General features: G+C 45.7%; 1 non-coding gene across 1 annotated transcript; it reads right to left on the reverse strand.

Annotated features, from left to right (window-relative positions):
* Positions 1-6,915: 6,915 nt before the first annotated feature.
* On the reverse strand, positions 6,916-6,988 carry Trnar-ucu (transfer RNA arginine (anticodon UCU)). The gene has a single exon. It is a non-coding gene; the product is annotated as a tRNA-Arg (tRNA).
* Between the last annotated feature and the right edge of the window lie 14,229 nt (positions 6,989-21,217).

Consider the following 21,217-nt stretch of genomic DNA (forward strand, 5'->3'; position numbering starts at 1 on the left):
CCGGGTAGCACGTCACACAGTACTCGTTTGTGTTGGGTGGTCCCATACAGAATCTCTCCATGCTGCCTAATGTTTTCCTAACGTCACACTCGTCACGTACTTCACTTTTATGTCATAATCATTTCTGAGAGGCAAAGAAATTGCATGACAACAAGCAGAGCTAGTGGCGTCAAAATTAACACACATACTTTATGTGACTCAAAAGCCGAACGAGTTACTTTCCGACGTTGTTTTAGATGTGCAAATGCCAGTCAAAACTCGCGGTGTCGGCACTCTGCCGACCATTTCGTTAGTTAACACCGGTCTTGCTGTGTGTGTTTCAAGCTCAAGAGCATCTCCAAGCAAAAAATGGTCTACAGCAACATTCAGACGGTTTCGTACTGCTCAATTGCTACATTAAAACGGTATGTTTCTTTTTCAGAACTGGAAAAACACAAGCGTGACAGCATTCGAACCTGTAATCTTCAGAGCCGAAGTCCGACGGCTTATCCATTAGGCCACACGGTCACTGACGACCAACTCTTACATGTATACGACTCATCTCGAAACGCTCACACCCCTGAGGATTTGTGTTTTCGTTCTACACAGCCGCTGCCCCTTGCTCTTTCCCACCCATTCGTTACACTCAACCTCTGACGTGACCGACCAAATATAGACTGAGAAACAAGACCACACACTTTGTGCATTCGGAATCGAAGGCAGGGCGTCCCTCGCCGCATTTGCTACGATGGCCATTTGCTACTTCTGCAGAAGCGGCGGCGGCGACGACGACGACGACGACGACGACGACGAAGATCGCGAGAGGCTCTGAGATATGTGAGAAATACATCTATAAAATGTAATTCGGACTGCCTCGTCCCACCTTATGCTGTACCGCTTTGGCAAATGCTTTATCTGCGCCATTCGCCTTAATCACATCTGAGAGTAAATCTTAAAAAAACGCCTGTCGCTAATTGTTCGTCATCACAGGTACTGTTTGCTATACGGCCACGACGCGCAACTGATTTCCAAAATTCATCTTTCTCCTGTGAGGAGGGAACTTACAACCCCTGGTTTATTAGACCAGTGCTCTACCACTGAGCTAAAGAGGCGCGGCCTAGCGGTACTCTTGGGTACTTCGTCCTTACGGTCGTCTGCACCATCAGACTTTAGCTGACAACACTTCATATTACCGGCTAATATTTGCAGCTATGGCGACAAATTACTGCTTGGCTACACATCTGACACGTAACCGATGTGCTCTCCAAACCACAACACTTGCTTTTCAGAACATGTCTTTCACACATGTCTACAAAATCACCTTCACCTTCAAATACAGTTTCCTTGCGACTGACAGAGACGTAGGCAAAGTTTAAAGTTGCTATTTCCATTAAATCTCGTTAATCAGAAAAACGGTAATTTACACCTGCAGCGGAACAAAATTCCGTTCCGCCCAGCGTCTGGCTCGAACCCACGACCCTGGGATTAAGAGTCTGACGCTCTACCGACTGAGATAGCCGGCTACCTCGGTGAATACTTGCCGGGTAGCACGTCACACAGTACTCGTTTGGGTTGGGTGGTCCCATACAGAATCTCTCCATGCTGCCTAATGTTTTCCTAACGTCACACTAGTCACGTACTTCACTTTTATGTCATAATCATTTCTGAGAGGCAAAGAAATTGCATGACAACAAGCAGAGCTAGTGGCGTCAAAATTAACACACATACTTTATGTGACTCAAAAGCCGAACGAGTTACTTTCCGACGTTGTTTTAGATGTGCAAGTGCCAGTCAAAACTCGCGGTGTCGGCACTCTGCCGACCATTTCGTTAGTTAACACCGGTCTTGCTGTGTGTGTTTCAAGCTCAAGAGCATCTCCAAGCAAAAAATGGTCTACAGCAACATTCAGACGGTTTCGTACTGCTCAATTGCTACATTAAAACGGTATGTTTCTTTTTCAGAACTGGAAAAACACAAGCGTGACAGCATTCGAACCTGTAATCTTCAGAGCCGAAGTCCGACGCCTTATCCATTAGGCCACACGGTCACTGACGACCAACATTTACATGTATACGACTCATCTCGAAACGCTCACACCCCTGAGGATTAGTGTTTTCGTTCTACACAGCCGCTGCCCCTTGCTCTTTCCCACCCATTCGTTACATTCAACCTCTGACGTGACCGACCAAATATAGACTGAGAAACAAGACCACACACTTTGTGCATTCGGAATCGAAGGCAGGGCGTCCCTCGCCGCATTTGCTACGATGGCCATTTGCTACTTCTGCAGAAGCGGCGGCGGCGACGACGACGACGACGACGACGACGACGACGACGACGACGACGACGAAGATCGCGAGAGGCTCTGAGATATGTGAGAAATACATCTATAAAATGTAATTCAGACTGCCTCGTCCCACCTTATGCTGTACCGCTTTGGCAAATGCTTTATCTGCGCCATTCGCCTTAATCACATCTGAGAGTAAATCTTAAAAAAACGCCTGTCGCTAATTGTTCGTCATCACAGGTACTGTTTGCTATACGGCCACGACGCGCAACTGATTTCCAAAATTCATCTTTCTCCTGTGAGGAGGGAACTTACAACCCCTGGTTTATTAGACCAGTGCTCTACCACTGAGCTAAAGAGGCGCGGCCTAGCGGTACTCTTGGGTACTTCGTCCTTACGGTCGTCTGCACCATCAGACTTTAGCTGACAACACTTCATATTACCGGCTAATATTTGCAGCTATGGCGACAAATTACTGCTTGGCTACACATCTGACACGTAACCGATGTGCTCTCCAAACCACAACACTTGCTTTTCAGAACATGTCTTTCACACATGTCTACAAAATCACCTTCACCTTCAAATACAGTTTCCTTGCGACTGACAGAGACGTAGGCAAAGTTTAAAGTTGCTATTTCCATTAAATCTCGTTAATCAGAAAAACGGTAATTTACACCTGCAGCGGAACAAAATTCCGTTCCGCCCAGCGTCTGGCTCGAACCCACGACCCTGGGATTAAGAGTCTGACGCTCTACCGACTGAGATAGCCGGCTACCTCGGTGAATACTTGCCGGGTAGCACGTCACACAGTACTCGTTTGGGTTGGGTGGTCCCATACAGAATCTCTCCATGCTGCCTAATGTTTTCCTAACGTCACACTAGTCACGTACTTCACTTTTATGTCATAATCATTTCTGAGAGGCAAAGAAATTGCATGACAACAAGCAGAGCTAGTGGCGTCAAAATTAACACACATACTTTATGTGACTCAAAAGCCGAACGAGTTACTTTCCGACGTTGTTTTAGATGTGCAAGTGCCAGTCAAAACTCGCGGTGTCGGCACTCTGCCGACCATTTCGTTAGTTAACACCGGTCTTGCTGTGTGTGTTTCAAGCTCAAGAGCATCTCCAAGCAAAAAATGGTCTACAGCAACATTCAGACGGTTTCGTACTGCTCAATTGCTACATTAAAACGGTATGTTTCTTTTTCAGAACTGGAAAAACACAAGCGTGACAGCATTCGAACCTGTAATCTTCAGAGCCGAAGTCCGACGCCTTATCCATTAGGCCACACGGTCACTGACGACCAACTCTTACATGTATACGAGTCATCTCGAAACGCTCACACCCCTGAGGATTTGTGTTTTCGTTCTACACAGCCGCTGCCCCTTGCTCTTTCCCACCCATTCGTTACACTCAACCTCTGACGTGACCGACCAAATATAGACTGAGAAACAAGACCACACACTTTGTGCATTCGGAATCGAAGGCAGGGCGTCCCTCGCCGCATTTGCTACGATGGCCATTTGCTACTTCTGCAGAAGCGGCGGCGGCGGCGACGACGACGACGACGACGACGACGACGACGACGACGACGACGACGACGACGACGAAGATCGCGAGAGGCTCTGAGATATGTGAGAAATACATCTATAAAATGTAATTCAGACTGCCTCGTCCCACCTTATGCTGTACCGCTTTGGCAAATGCTTTATCTGCGCCATTCGCCTTAATCACATCTGAGAGTAAATCTTAAAAAAACGCCTGTCGCTAATTGTTCGTCATCACAGGTACTGTTTGCTATACGGCCACGACGCGCAACTGATTTCCAAAATTCATCTTTCTCCTGTGAGGAGGGAACTTACAACCCCTGGTTTATTAGACCAGTGCTCTACCACTGAGCTAAAGAGGCGCGGCCTAGCGGTACTCTTGGGTACTTCGTCCTTACGGTCGTCTGCACCATCAGACTTTAGCTGACAACACTTCATATTACCGGCTAATATTTGCAGCTATGGCGACAAATTACTGCTTGGCTACACATCTGACACGTAACCGATGTGCTCTCCAAACCACAACACTTGCTTTTCAGAACATGTCTTTCACACATGTCTACAAAATCACCTTCACCTTCAAATACAGTTTCCTTGCGACTGACAGAGACGTAGGCAAAGTTTAAAGTTGCTATTTCCATTAAATCTCGTTAATCAGAAAAACGGTAATTTACACCTGCAGCGGAACAAAATTCCGTTCCGCCCAGCGTCTGGCTCGAACCCACGACCCTGGGATTAAGAGTCTGACGCTCTACCGACTGAGATAGCCGGCTACCTCGGTGAATACTTGCCGGGTAGCACGTCACACAGTACTCGTTTGGGTTGGGTGGTCCCATACAGAATCTCTCCATGCTGCCTAATGTTTTCCTAACGTCACACTAGTCACGTACTTCACTTTTATGTCATAATCATTTCTGAGAGGCAAAGAAATTGCATGACAACAAGCAGAGCTAGTGGCGTCAAAATTAACACACATACTTTATGTGACTCAAAAGCCGAACGAGTTACTTTCCGACGTTGTTTTAGATGTGCAAGTGCCAGTCAAAACTCGCGGTGTCGGCACTCTGCCGACCATTTCGTTAGTTAACACCGGTCTTGCTGTGTGTGTTTCAAGCTCAAGAGCATCTCCAAGCAAAAAATGGTCTACAGCAACATTCAGACGGTTTCGTACTGCTCAATTGCTACATTAAAACGGTATGTTTCTTTTTCAGAACTGGAAAAACACAAGCGTGACAACATTCGAACCTGTAATCTTCAGAGCCGAAGTCCGACGCCTTATCCATTAGGCCACACGGTCACTGACGACCAACTCTTACATGTATACGACTCATCTCGAAACGCTCACACCCCTGAGGATTTGTGTTTTCGTTCTACACAGCCGCTGCCCCTTGCTCTTTCCCACCCATTCGTTACACTCAACCTCTGACGTGACCGACCAAATATAGACTGAGAAACAAGACCACACACTTTGTGCATTCGGAATCGAAGGCAGGGCGTCCCTCGCCGCATTTGCTACGATGGCCATTTGCTACTTCTGCAGAAGCGGCGGCGGCGACGACGACGACGACGACGACGACGACGACGACGACGACGACGACGACGAAGATCGCGAGAGGCTCTGAGATATGTGAGAAATACATCTATAAAATGTAATTCGGACTGCCTCGTCCCACCTTATGCTGTACCGCTTTGGCAAATGCTTTATCTGCGCCATTCGCCTTAATCACATCTGAGAGTAAATCTTAAAAAAACGCCTGTCGCTAATTGTTCGTCATCACAGGTACTGTTTGCTATACGGCCACGACGCGCAACTGATTTCCAAAATTCATCTTTCCCCTGTGAGGAGGGAACTTACAACCCCTGGTTTATTAGACCAGTGCTCTACCACTGAGCTAAAGAGGCGCGGCCTAGCGGTACTCTTGGGTACTTCGTCCTTACGGTCGTCTGCACCATCAGACTTTAGCTGACAACACTTCATATTACCGGCTAATATTTGCAGCTATGGCGACAAATTACTGCTTGGCTACACATCTGACACGTAACCGATGTGCTCTCCAAACCACAACACTTGCTTTTCAGAACATGTCTTTCACACATGTCTACAAAATCACCTTCACCTTCAAATACAGTTTCCTTGCGACTGACAGAGACGTAGGCAAAGTTTAAAGTTGCTATTTCCATTAAATCTCGTTAATCAGAAAAACGGTAATTTACACCTGCAGCGGAACAAAATTCCGTTCCGCCCAGCGTCTGGCTCGAACCCACGACCCTGGGATTAAGAGTCTGACGCTCTACCGACTGAGATAGCTTTTTTTTTTTTGTTTTTTTTTTTCCTTTCAAGTCTCTGTTCAGTTCACACACACTCATTCGCACTTTTTTACAACACTTGTATATGCATTCTACTTGTTACGCCAACATTCTTATTTTCTGAAGCAATTGGGCTGAAAAAAATCACTATTCATGCAACAGATGAGAAACAGCGCTGTATCGCTCTATTTGTCGTATACATACTTATTCTTACACTTCATGTATCGACAAAGATATTAGATGCAATCATAGCAACACGTCGGTGCTCTGGGGTCGTTATCGTGCGTTGCTTTCAGATGAAAGTGAATTGCAGTTTTCAGAACAGCAGCGAGCCAAGAAGTGGAATACGCTGCACTGGAAATACTGTGCGATCAGTCACACACGTTGGCTGTCAGAGTAGCTGCACTTGTAAATCTCTCATGAACCGCCCTCAGTGGCGTCGTGTCACGGATGTACAGTTACCTGTACGGAGAATTCGGGGCAGCGTGCTTTTACCGCCATTGCAGTACCGAGTGAAGACTCTCTGATCGTCATGCATAGGCCTTTGAAGGTGAGACAACTGGTCTCACAAGAAAAAAACCTGCTAACAGGCACGTTTCGAAAAAGGTATGTGCCCTTTGACATAATATACCATGCAGGATAACAGAATTTCGAGAAATTTACTTGCGTATGAAACGTAAACAATCTGTATCATACTGCTGAGTACACAACGATTGCTGTCTCTCGAACACGCTAGTGGTCACCCATGTTCCAATACCAATGTCGTCTTCAGCGCGTGTTTCTAAAAATTGACCATCCCTTGTGGGGATCGAACCCACGACCTTTGGATTAGAAGTCCAACGCGCTATCCTCTGCGGCAAAGGGACGCTGGATTAGTGTTTTCTAGCAGTCTAAATAAATCTCCAAGAAATGGCAATTGATACCTGCCTTTCAAGTCTCTGTTCAGTTCACACACACTCATTCGCACTTCTTTACAACACTTGTATATGCATTCTACTTGTTACGCCAACATTCTTATTTTCTGAAGCAATTGGGCTGAAAAAAATCACTATTCATGCAACAGATGGGAAACAGCGCTGTATCGCTCTATTTGTCGTATACATACTTATTCTTACACTTCATGTATCGACAAAGATATTAGACGCAATCATAGCAACACGTCGGTGCTCTGGGGTCATTATCGTGTGTTGCTTTCAGATGAAACTGAATTGCAGTCTTCAGAACAGCAGCGAGCCACCAAGTGGAATACGCTGCACTGGAAATACTGTGCGATCAGTCACACACGTTGGCTCTCAGAGTAGCTGCACTTGTTAATCTCTCATGAACCGCCGTCAGTGGCGTCGTGTCACGGATGTACAGTTACCTGTACGGAGAATTCGGGGCAGCGTGCTTTTACCGCCATTGCAGTACCGAGTGAAGACTCTCTGATCGTCATGCATAGGCCTTTAAAGGTGAGACAACTGGTCTCACAAGAAAAAAACCTGCTAACATTCACGTTTCGAAAAAGGTATGTGCCCTTTGACATAATATACCATGCAGGATAACAGAATTTCGAGTAATTTACTTGCGTATGAAACGTAAACAATCTGTATCATACTGCTGAGTACACAACGATTGCTGTCTCTCGAACACGCTAGTGGTCACCCATGTTCCAATACCAATGTCGTCTTCAGCACGTGTTTCTAAAAATTGCCCATCCCTTGTGGGGATCGAACCCACGACCTTTGGATTAGAAGTCCAACGCGGTATCCTCTGCGCCAAATTTTTTTTTTTCTTGTTTTTTTTCTATTTTTTGTCTTTCACACATGTCTACAAAATCACCTTCGCCTTCAAATACAGTTTCCTTGCGACTGACAGAGACGTAGGCAAAGTTTAAAGTTGCTATTTCCATTAAATCTCGTTAATCAGAAAAACGGTAATTTACACTGGCAGCGGAACAAAATTCCGTTCCGCACAGCGTCTGGCTCGAACCCACGACCCTGGAATTAAGAGTCTGACACTCTACCGACTGAGCTAGCTTTTTTTTTTTTTTTTCTTTTTTGCTCCCAGAGGGAATCTGATTTCGAGTCAGACGCCTTAACCGCTTTTTTTTTTTTTTTTCACCATGGAACTTTTTTTTTTAACCACTTTTGTTTCTCATTCTTTTAAAGCCAGGTATCCAAGCCACTTTTCCTTTAGTCTGGCGCCTTGGACCGCTTTTTATTGTTTTTTATAAGGATGCATATCAGTAGGCGCATGACGGGGACAACGAGGGCAGGGGTCAAAGAACTCGAGGCCTGGCCAGGATGCCCCCACCATCACTCCCACCGAATGGCTCCTTCAGTGCATTTTAATTGTTATAGAAAAGCGGGTATAGTCGTGTATATTTTTCGCCTGCTCTCTTTATTGTGGTAAGGAGCACTGATTGTACGACATCTGGGGGTGAGATCCCATTGCAAAGCCGTCATTCGAGTTTTCAGTCAACAGACATTCGAGTAAGAAACATGTGATTATACTGCAATATACAGCGAGCATTTATGAGACACTTATTGGGGGCAGACGTAACATGAATGGATAAAAGAAGAGGCATTTCCTTCATCTTGAACGTAGATTTATACTTCACTTCTTCATTACCCCTAAAATAGTACATTTAGTGTTAGACTGTGCGCTTTAACCAACACCTATTCGTTCGAATAAAATGATCAACATGTTTCCATACATTTTCCTGTGGTCTGCATATTGCTGAATGTTGCTGTACTCCATTTGCATAAAAAGCTTGAATTCCGTTTCGTCGTCACCACCTATTTTATTGATAATGTAATGGACAAACTGTCCCATTAACCAGTGTATTGCATTATTTTTGGTTTTCGGGTAATATTTAGTTTCAGGTCTGAAAAGCACCATAGGAGTAATGGAATTGGGTGACGTTCGTTGCAGTAGTGCAAGACTTTTCCTGAGCCAATGCCAATTGTAGAGATTTCCAGCACACGTAAATCTATGAATCACAGTGTCAACTAGGTTACATTTCTGACATAAGGGGGTTTCAGCTTTCCCAATTTTATAAAGCCGCTCGTTGGTGCTGACAATATTATTGACGGCTTTGTACCATGCCGTTACCACATCTGAATTGAGCCCGTTAAAACTAATATTCTCCCAAATTGCATCCCAGTTGTGACTCATATATTTCGTGGCAATTTTATTTTGTCCTTCATATTGTTGTCTTTGTCTCATGATATCTCTGGCTGTAATGTGCAGTGAAGTTCTGAGTTTCTCGTTAACATAGCTCAATTCTGTGTATAAGATCCTAACGTATCGCAGTCGGGGGTTAATTTTTTGTACGTCTGCCGGTGGTTGAAGGCTTTCTGGTTGGACACATTTAAACAATTGTGTAGTAATACTGCCGGGGTTGGCGTGAAATATGTTTAAAGACCTTTTTATGAAAAGCGCAGAAGCTTTATTGCGTATGTCCACCAGTCCGAGGCCTCCATTTCTAGGATGTAAAGTCGCAGTTCTTAGGTTAACCCTGAAGATTTCCCCCTTCCATAAGAAATTTGCAACCCTCGACATTATTTTCTGAGCTATCAACTTCGGCAAGGGAAAAACTTGTGCCATATAGAATGCCTTTGAGAGAATGCATAAGTTAATGAACCTGACCCTCTGAACCTGGTTCATAAGTCGTTGTGAGTTCTCAATAAGTCCCCCTTGAATCTTTGTTAAAACCTCTTTCCAATTGAGGGCTGTCATCCTCATTGGACATGCCGTCAGGATTGTCCCCAGGGTTTTATGTGTGGTAACTGACTTCGCCCAATCGATTTGTATCCGTTCAACACCCCGCATTCCCAGGATTGTACTTTTATTTTCGTTTGTTGTCGCACCCGATGCGTGGCAGTAGTTTTGAAGAATGGCCCCTAGTCGAATTACATCATCTTGCCCTCTTATGACGACACCAACATCGTCAGCATAGGCTCTCACTACAGTTTTCCTGCCAGTTATAGTTATGCCCTTTAACCTTTCATGAACACTTCTTAAAAAGGGCTCTAACGACACAACAAACAAAAACATAGATAATGGACTTCCCTGTGGGATGCCACGGTTTATTTGAATTTGCCGCGTCAGCTGACAGTTGACAGCTAATTTAGCGTTCAGACCAGTAGCAACGTTTTTTATAACATTAACTGTTTTGTGGACGAGTCCCATTTTTGTCAGTACCTCAAATAGGAAGCGGTGATTCACCGAGTCGAAAGCCTTAGTAAAATCTATAAAAAGTAAAGCACATTTGATATTAGAAACCGATGCTAAGGCGATGATGTCTCTATATTCAGAAATCGTATTAAAAATACTTCTATTTGCTGCACATGACTGATGTTGACTAATTAATTTGTCGGTCAGAGGGGAAAGTCTCTTTTTTAAAATCCTGCATACTATTTTGTAGTCAGAGTTTAAAAGTGAAATAGGGCGGTAATTGTTTAAACTTTTCGTCCCTTTGTTTTTCGGTAGAAGTACAATTTTGCTGTCTTTAAAATCTGCAGGTATCGTCTGCTCGTTAAAAATCTCATTGACAATGCATGTAAACGTGTCACCAATTAAAAACCAGAACTTTCTGTAAAATTCTACAGGGAGTCCGTCGGGTCCAGCAGATTTATTCATCGGGGACTTGGTTATTGTCTCACGAACCTCTTCGTTACTGACTTCAGAAAGGATTTCGTCGTTTTCAGAACTTGTCAACTGTGGGGATAAAACACTGAGAAACTCTTGCAGAGACCCCTCGTGAGGTGGGCTGGAGGAATATAATGCATAGTAGTACTGGTATACTGCATTTAGAATCTCCTTCTGAGACGTCAGTGTTGTCCCATTGGGGGTTTTAAGTTCACTAATAACAGTGCGTCGCCTATTCTTTGCATGCCGAAGCAGATGATATAAGGATGTTGTTTCATCATCTACCACCGACTTCGCCTTTGACTTCAGTTTTAAACCTTCCATCTGTTGTCGTTTAATGGCGAGTAATTTCGCTTTGGTGTGTCTGATGTCTTGTAATCTAATGGTTGACACGTTTGCCTGTTCATAGAGGTCTCGCAACAAACTGTAATAAAATTCCATACTGTTTTTTAACTCCCACGCTCTTTCTCTGCTGTATCTGATACACACTTTTCTCAGTCTCGGCTTTGCAACCTTAAGCCACCAGTCTAATACTGTGGGGTGCCTCTCGATCGATCGCAGACATAAGGTCCACGCATCCGATACCGCGTCTGCCAAATCTAGCCGGCTACCTCGGTGAATACTTGCCGGGTAGCACGTCACACAGTACTCGTTTGGGTTGGGTGGTCCCATACAGAATCTCTCCATGCTGCCTAATGTTTTCCTAACGTCACACTAGTCACGTACTTCACTTTTATGTCATAATCATTTCTGAGAGGCAAAGAAATTGCATGACAACAAGCAGAGCTAGTGGCGTCAAAATTAACACACATACTTTATGTGACTCAAAAGCCGAACGAGTTACTTTCCGACGTTGTTTTAGATGTGCAAGTGCCAGTCAAAACTCGCGGTGTCGGCACTCTGCCGACCATTTCGTTAGTTAACACCGGTCTTGCTGTGTGTGTTTCCAGCTCAAGAGCATCTCCAAGCAAAAAATGGTCAACAGCAACATTCAGACGGTTTCGTACTGCTCAATTGCTACATTAAAACGGTATGTTTCTTTTTCAGAACTGGAAAAACACAAGCGTGACAGCATTCGAACCTGTAATCTTCAGAGCCGAAGTCCGACGCCTTATCCATTAGGCCACACGGTCACTGACGACCAACATTTACATGTATACGACTCATCTCGAAACGCTCACACCCCTGAGGATTAGTGTTTTCGTTCTACACAGCCGCTGCCCCTTGCTCTTTCCCACCCATTCGTTACATTCAACCTCTGACGTGACCGACCAAATATAGACTGAGAAACAAGACCACACACTTTGTGCATTCGGAATCGAAGGCAGGGCGTCCCTCGCCGCATTTGCTACGATGGCCATTTGCTACTTCTGCAGAAGCGGCGGCGGCGACGACGACGACGACGACGACGACGACGACGACGACGACGAAGATCGCGAGAGGCTCTGAGATATGTGAGAAATACATCTATAAAATGTAATTCAGACTGCCTCGTCCCACCTTATGCTGTACCGCTTTGGCAAATGCTTTATCTGCGCCATTCGCCTTAATCACATCTGAGAGTAAATCTTAAAAAAACGCCTGTCGCTAATTGTTCGTCATCACAGGTACTGTTTGCTATACGGCCACGACGCGCAACTGATTTCCAAAATTCATCTTTCTCCTGTGAGGAGGGAACTTACAACCCCTGGTTTATTAGACCAGTGCTCTACCACTGAGCTAAAGAGGCGCGGCCTAGCGGTACTCTTGGGTACTTCGTCCTTACGGTCGTCTGCACCATCAGACTTTAGCTGACAACACTTCATATTACCGGCTAATATTTGCAGCTATGGCGACAAATTACTGCTTGGCTACACATCTGACACGTAACCGATGTGCTCTCCAAACCACAACACTTGCTTTTCAGAACATGTCTTTCACACATGTCTACAAAATCACCTTCACCTTCAAATACAGTTTCCTTGCGACTGACAGAGACGTAGGCAAAGTTTAAAGTTGCTATTTCCATTAAATCTCGTTAATCAGAAAAACGGTAATTTACACCTGCAGCGGAACAAAATTCCGTTTCGCCCAGCGTCTGGCTCGAACCCACGACCCTGGGATTAAGAGTCTGACGCTCTACCGACTGAGATAGCCGGCTACCTCGGTGAATACTTGCCGGGTAGCACGTCACACAGTACTCGTTTGGGTTGGGTGGTCCCATACAGAATCTCTCCATGCTGCCTAATGTTTTCCTAACGTCACACTCGTCACGTACTTCACTTTTATGTCATAATCATTTCTGAGAGGCAAAGAAATTGCATGACAACAAGCAGAGCTAGTGGCGTCAAAATTAACACACATACTTTATGTGACTCAAAAGCCGAACGAGTTACTTTCCGACGTTGTTTTAGATGTGCAAGTGCCAGTCAAAACTCGCGGTGTCGGCACTCTGCCGACCATTTCGTTAGTTAACACCGGTCTTGCTGTGTGTGTTTCAAGCTCAAGAGCATCTCCAAGCAAAAAATGGTCTACAGCAACATTCAGACGGTTTCGTACTGCTCAATTGCTACATTAAAACGGTATGTTTCTTTTTCAGAACTGGAAAAACACAAGCGTGACAGCATTCGAACCTGTAATCTTCAGAGCCGAAGTCCGACGCCTTATCCATTAGGCCACACGGTCACTGACGACCAACTCTTACATGTATACGAGTCATCTCGAAACGCTCACACCCCTGAGGATTTGTGTTTTCGTTCTACACAGCCGCTGCCCCTTGCTCTTTCCCACCCATTCGTTACACTCAACCTCTGACGTGACCGACCAAATATAGACTGAGAAACAAGACCACACACTTTGTGCATTCGGAATCGAAGGCAGGGCGTCCCTCGCCGCATTTGCTACGATGGCCATTTGCTACTTCTGCAGAAGCGGCGGCGGCGACGACGACGACGACGACGACGAAGATCGCGAGAGGCTCTGAGATATGTGAGAAATACATCTATAAAATGTAATTCAGACTGCCTCGTCCCACCTTATGCTGTACCGCTTTGGCAAATGCTTTATCTGCGCCATTCGCCTTAATCACATCTGAGAGTAAATCTTAAAAAAACGCCTGTCGCTAATTGTTCGTCATCACAGGTACTGTTTGCTATACGGCCACGACGCGCAACTGATTTCCAAAATTCATCTTTCTCCTGTGAGGAGGGAACTTACAACCCCTGGTTTATTAGACCAGTGCTCTACCACTGAGCTAAAGAGGCGCGGCCTAGCGGTACTCTTGGGTACTTCGTCCTTACGGTCGTCTGCACCATCAGACTTTAGCTGACAACACTTCATATTACCGGCTAATATTTGCAGCTATGGCGACAAATTACTGCTTGGCTACACATCTGACACGTAACCGATGTGCTCTCCAAACCACAACACTTGCTTTTCAGAACATGTCTTTCACACATGTCTACAAAATCACCTTCACCTTCAAATACAGTTTCCTTGCGACTGACAGAGACGTAGGCAAAGTTTAAAGTTGCTATTTCCATTAAATCTCGTTAATCAGAAAAACGGTAATTTACACCTGCAGCGGAACAAAATTCCGTTCCGCCCAGCGTCTGGCTCGAACCCACGACCCTGGGATTAAGAGTCTGACGCTCTACCGACTGAGATAGCCGGCTACCTCGGTGAATACTTGCCGGGTAGCACGTCACACAGTACTCGTTTGGGTTGGGTGGTCCCATACAGAATCTCTCCATGCTGCCTAATGTTTTCCTAACGTCACACTAGTCACGTACTTCACTTTTATGTCATAATCATTTCTGAGAGGCAAAGAAATTGCATGACAACAAGCAGAGCTAGTGGCGTCAAAATTAACACACATACTTTATGTGACTCAAAAGCCGAACGAGTTACTTTCCGACGTTGTTTTAGATGTGCAAGTGCCAGTCAAAACTCGCGGTGTCGGCACTCTGCCGACCATTTCGTTAGTTAACACCGGTCTTGCTGTGTGTGTTTCAAGCTCAAGAGCATCTCCAAGCAAAAAATGGTCTACAGCAACATTCAGACGGTTTCGTACTGCTCAATTGCTACATTAAAACGGTATGTTTCTTTTTCAGAACTGGAAAAACACAAGCGTGACAGCATTCGAACCTGTAATCTTCAGAGCCGAAGTCCGACGCCTTATCCATTAGGCCACACGGTCACTGACGACCAACTCTTACATGTATACGAGTCATCTCGAAACGCTCACACCCCTGAGGATTTGTGTTTTCGTTCTACACAGCCGCTGCCCCTTGCTCTATCCCACCCATTCGTTACACTCAACCTCTGACGTGACCGACCAAATATAGACTGAGAAACAAGACCACACACTTTGTGCATTCGGAATCGAAGGCAGGGCGTCCCTCGCCGCATTTGCTACGATGGCCATTTGCTACTTCTGCAGAAGCGGCGGCGGCGGCGACGACGACGACGACGACGACGACGACGAAGATCGCGAGAGGCTCTGAGATATGTGAGAAATACATCTATAAAATGTAATTCAGACTGCCTCGTCCCACCTTATGCTGTACCGCTTTGGCAAATGCTTTATCTGCGCCATTCGCCTTAATCACATCTGAGAGTAAATCTTAAAAAAACGCCTGTCGCTAATTGTTCGTCATCACAGGTACTGTTTGCTATACGGCCACGACGCGCAACTGATTTCCAAAATTCATCTTTCTCCTGTGAGGAGGGAACTTACAACCCCTGGTTTATTAGACCAGTGCTCTACCACTGAGCTAAAGAGGCGCGGCCTAGCGGTACTCTTGGGTACTTCGTCCTTACGGTCGTCTGCACCATCAGACTTTAGCTGACAACACTTCATATTACCGGCTAATATTTGCAGCTATGGCGACAAATTACTGCTTGGCTACACATCTGACACGTAACCGATGTGCTCTCCAAACCACAACACTTGCTTTTCAGAACATGTCTTTCACACATGTCTACAAAATCACCTTCACCTTCAAATACAGTTTCCTTGCGACTGACAGAGACGTAGGCAAAGTTTAAAGTTGCTATTTCCATTAAATCTCGTTAATCAGAAAAACGGTAATTTACACCTGCAGCGGAACAAAATTCCGTTCCGCCCAGCGTCTGGCTCGAACCCACGACCCTGGGATTAAGAGTCTGACGCTCTACCGACTGAGATAGCCGGCTACCTCGGTGAATACTTGCCGGGTAGCACGTCACACAGTACTCGTTTGGGTTGGGTGGTCCCATACAGAATCTCTCCATGCTGCCTAATGTTTTCCTAACGTCACACTAGTCACGTACTTCACTTTTATGTCATAATCATTTCTGAGAGGCAAAGAAATTGCATGACAACAAGCAGAGCTAGTGGCGTCAAAATTAACACACATACTTTATGTGACTCAAAAGCCGAACGAGTTACTTTCCGACGTTGTTTTAGATGTGCAAGTGCCAGTCAAAACTCGCGGTGTCGGCACTCTGCCGACCATTTCGTTAGTTAACACCGGTCTTGCTGTGTGTGTTTCAAGCTCAAGAGCATCTCCAAGCAAAAAATGGTCTACAGCAACATTCAGACGGTTTCGTACTGCTCAATTGCTACATTAAAACGGTATGTTTCTTTTTCAGAACTGGAAAAACACAAGCGTGACAGCATTCGAACCTGTAATCTTCAGAGCCGAAGTCCGACGCCTTATCCATTAGGCCACACGGTCACTGACGACCAACTCTTACATGTATACGAGTCATCTCGAAACGCTCACACCCCTGAGGATTTGTGTTTTCGTTCTACACAGCCGCTGCCCCTTGCTCTTTCCCACCCATTCGTTACACTCAACCTCTGACGTGACCGACCAAATATAGACTGAGAAACAAGACCACACACTTTGTGCATTCGGAATCGAAGGCAGGGCGTCCCTCGCCGCATTTGCTACGATGGCCATTTGCTACTTCTGCAGAAGCGGCGGCGGCGACGACGACGACGACGACGACGACGACGAAGATCGCGAGAGGCTCTGAGATATGTGAGAAATACATCTATAAAATGTAATTCAGACTGCCTCGTCCCACCTTATGCTGTACCGCTTTGGCAAATGCTTTATCTGCGCCATTCGCCTTAATCACATCTGAGAGTAAATCTTAAAAAAACGCCTGTCGCTAATTGTTCGTCATCACAGGTACTGTTTGCTATACGGCCACGACGCGCAACTGATTTCCAAAATTCATCTTTCTCCTGTGAGGAGGGAACTTACAACCCCTGGTTTATTAGACCAGTGCTCTACCACTGAGCTAAAGAGGCGCGGCCTAGCGGTACTCTTGGGTACTTCGTCCTTACGGTCGTCTGCACCATCAGACTTTAGCTGACAACACTTCATATTACCGGCTAATATTTGCAGCTATGGCGACAAATTACTGCTTGGCTACACATCTGACACGTAACCGATGTGCTCTCCAAACCACAACACTTGCTTTTCAGAACATGTCTTTCACACATGTCTACAAAATCACCTTCACCTTCAAATACAGTTTCCTTGCGACTGACAGAGACGTAGGCAAAGTTTAAAGTTGGTATTTCCATTAAATCTCGTTAATCAGAAAAACGGTAATTTACACCTGCAGCGGAACAAAATTCCGTTCCGCCCAGCGTCTGGCTCGAACCCACGACCCTGGGATTAAGAGTCTGACGCTCTACCGACTGAGATAGCCGGCTACCTCGGTGAATACTTGCCGGGTAGCACGTCACACAGTACTCGTTTGGGTTGGGTGGTCCCATACAGAATCTCTCCATGCTGCCTAATGTTTTCCTAACGTCACACTCGTCACGTACTTCACTTTTATGTCATAATCATTTCTGAGAGGCAAAGAAATTGCATGACAACAAGCAGAGCTAGTGGCGTCAAAATTAACACACATACTTTATGTGACTCAAAAGCCGAACGAGTTACTTTCCGACGTTGTTTTAGATGTGCAAATGCCAGTCAAAACTCGCGGTGTCGGCACTCTGCCGACCATTTCGTTAGTTAACACCGGTCTTGCTGTGTGTGTTTCAAGCTCAAGAGCATCTCCAAGCAAAAAATGGTCTACAGCAACATTCAGACGGTTTCGTACTGCTCAATTGCTACATTAAAACGGTATGTTTCTTTTTCAGAACTGGAAAAACACAAGCGTGACAGCATTCGAACCTGTAATCTTCAGAGCCGAAGTCCGACGCCTTATCCATTAGGCCACACGGTCACTGACGACCAACTCTTACATGTATACGAGTCATCTCGAAACGCTCACACCCCTGAGGATTTGTGTTTTCGTTCTACACAGCCGCTGCCCCTTGCTCTTTCCCACCCATTCGTTACACTCAACCTCTGACGTGACCGACCAAATATAGACTGAGAAACAAGACCACACACTTTGTGCATTCGGAATCGAAGGCAGGGCGTCCCTCGCCGCATTTGCTACGATGGCCATTTGCTACTTCTGCAGAAGCGGCGGCGGCGACGACGACGACGACGACGACGACGACGACGACGAAGATCGCGAGAGGCTCTGAGATATGTGAGAAATACATCTATAAAATGTAATTCAGACTGCCTCGTCCCACCTTATGCTGTACCGCTTTGGCAAATGCTTTATCTGCGCCATTCGCCTTAATCATATCTGAGAGTAAATCTTAAAAAAACGCCTGTCGCTAATTGTTCGTCATCACAGGTACTGTTTGCTATACGGCCACGACGCGCAACTGATTTCCAAAATTCATCTTTCTCCTGTGAGGAGGGAACTTACAACCCCTGGTTTATTAGACCAGTGCTCTACCACTGAGCTAAAGAGACGCGGCCTCGCGGTACTCTTGGGTACTTCGTCCTTACGGTCGTCTGCACCATCAGACTTTAGCTGACAACACTTCATATTACCGGCTAATATTTGCAGCTATGGCGACAAATTACTGCTTGGCTACACATCTGACACGTAACCGATGTGCTCTCCAAACCACAACACTTGCTTTTCAGAACATGTCTTTCACACATGTCTACAAAATCACCTTCACCTTCAAATACAGTTTCCTTGCGACTGACAGAGACGTAGGCAAAGTTTAAAGTTGCTATTTCCATTAAATCTCGTTAATCAGAGAAACGGTAATTTACACCTGCAGCGGAACAAAATTCCGTTCCGCCCAGCGTCTGGCTCGAACCCACGACCCTGGGATTAAGAGTCTGACGCTCTACCGACTGAGATAGCCGGCTACCTCGGTGAATACTTGCCGGGTAGCACGTCACACAGTACTCGTTTGGGTTGGGTGGTCCCATACAGAATCTCTCCATGCTGCCTAATGTTTTCCTAACGTCACACTAGTCACGTACTTCACTTTTATGTCATAATCATTTCTGAGAGGCAAAGAAATTGCATGACAACAAGCAGAGCTAGTGGCGTCAAAATTAACACACATACTTTATGTGACTCAAAAGCCGAACGAGTTACTTTCCGACGTTGTTTTAGATGTGCAAGTGCCAGTCAAAACTCGCGGTGTCGGCACTCTGCCGACCATTTCGTTAGTTAACACCGGTCTTGCTGTGTGTGTTTCAAGCTCAAGAGCATCTCCAAGCAAAAAATGGTCTACAGCAACATTCAGACGGTTTCGTACTGCTCAATTGCTACATTAAAACGGTATGTTTCTTTTTCAGAACTGGAAAAACACAAGCGTGACAGCATTCGAACCTGTAATCTTCAGAGCCGAAGTCCGACGCCTTATCCATTAGGCCACACGGTCACTGACGACCAACTCTTACATGTACACGAGTCATCTCGAAACGCTCACACCCCTGAGGATTTGTGTTTTCGTTCTACACAGCCGCTGCCCCTTGCTCTTTCCCACCCATTCGTTACACTCAACCTCTGACGTGACCGACCAAATATAGACTGAGAAACAAGACCACACACTTTGTGCATTCGGAATCGAAGGCAGGGCGTCCCTCGCCGCATTTGCTACGATGGCCATTTGCTACTTCTGCAGAAGCGGCGGCGGCGACGACGACGACGACGACGACGACGAAGATCGCGAGAGGCTCTGAGATATGTGAGAAATACATCTATAAAATGTAATTCAGACTGCCTCGTCCCACCTTATGCTGTACCGCTTTGGCAAATGCTTTATCTGCGCCATTCGCCTTAATCACATCTGAGAGTAAATCTTAAAAAAACGCCTGTCGCTAATTGTTCGTCATCACAGGTACTGTTTGCTATACGGCCACGACGCGCAACTGATTTCCAAAATTCATCTTTCTCCTGTGAGGAGGGAACTTACAACCCCTGGTTTATTAGACCAGTGCTCTACCACTGAGCTAAAGAGGCGCGGCCTAGCGGTACTCTTGGGTACTTCGTCCTTACGGTCGTCTGCACCATCAGACTTTAGCTGACAACACTTCATATTACCGGCTAATATTTGCAGCTATGGCGACAAATTACTGCTTGGCTACACATCTGACACGTAACCGATGTGCTCTCCAAACCACAACACTTGCTTTTCAGAACATGTCTTTCACACATGTCTACAAAATCACCTTCACCTTCAAATACAGTTTCCTTGCGACTGACAGAGACGTAGGCAAAGTTTAAAGTTGCTATTTCCATTAAATCTCGTTAATCAGAAAAACGGTAATTTACACCTGCAGCGGAACAAAATTCCGTTCCGCCCAGCGTCTGGCTCGAACCCACGACCCTGGGATTAAGAGTCTGACGCTCTACCGACTGAGATAGCCGGCTACCTCGGTGAATACTTGCCGGGTAGCACGTCACACAGTACTCGTTTGGGTTGGGTGGTCCCATACAGAATCTCTCCATGCTGCCTAATGTTTTCCTAACGTCACACTCGTCACGTACTTCACTTTTATGTCATAATCATTTCTGAGAGGCAAAGAAATTGCATGACAACAAGCAGAGCTAGTGGCGTCAAAATTAACACACATACTTTATGTGACTCAAAAGCCGAACGAGTTACTTTCCGACGTTGTTTTAGATGTGCAAATGCCAGTCAAAACTCGCGGTGTCGGCACTCTGCCGACCATTTCGTTAGTTAACACCGGTCTTGCTGTGTGTGTTTCAAGCTCAAGAGCATCTCCAAGCAAAAAATGGTCTACAGCAACATTCAGACGGTTTCGTACTGCTCAATTGCTACATTAAAACGGTATGTTTCTTTTTCAGAACTGGAAAAACACAAGCGTGACAGCATTCGAACCTGTAATCTTCAGAGCCGAAGTCCGACGCCTTATCCATTAGGCCACACGGTCACTGACGACCAACTCTTACATGTATACGAGTCATCTCGAAACGCTCACACCCCTGAGGATTTGTGTTTTCGTTCTACACAGCCGCTGCCCCTTGCTCTTTCCCACCCATTCGTTACACTCAACCTCTGACGTGACCGACCAAATATAGACTGAGAAACAAGACCACACACTTTGTGCATTCGGAATCGAAGGCAGGGCGTC

The sequence above is a fragment of the Schistocerca gregaria genome, unplaced genomic scaffold (genome assembly GCF_023897955.1).
Source record: "Schistocerca gregaria isolate iqSchGreg1 unplaced genomic scaffold, iqSchGreg1.2 ptg000350l, whole genome shotgun sequence".
Lineage (NCBI taxonomy): Eukaryota > Metazoa > Arthropoda > Insecta > Orthoptera > Acrididae > Schistocerca > Schistocerca gregaria.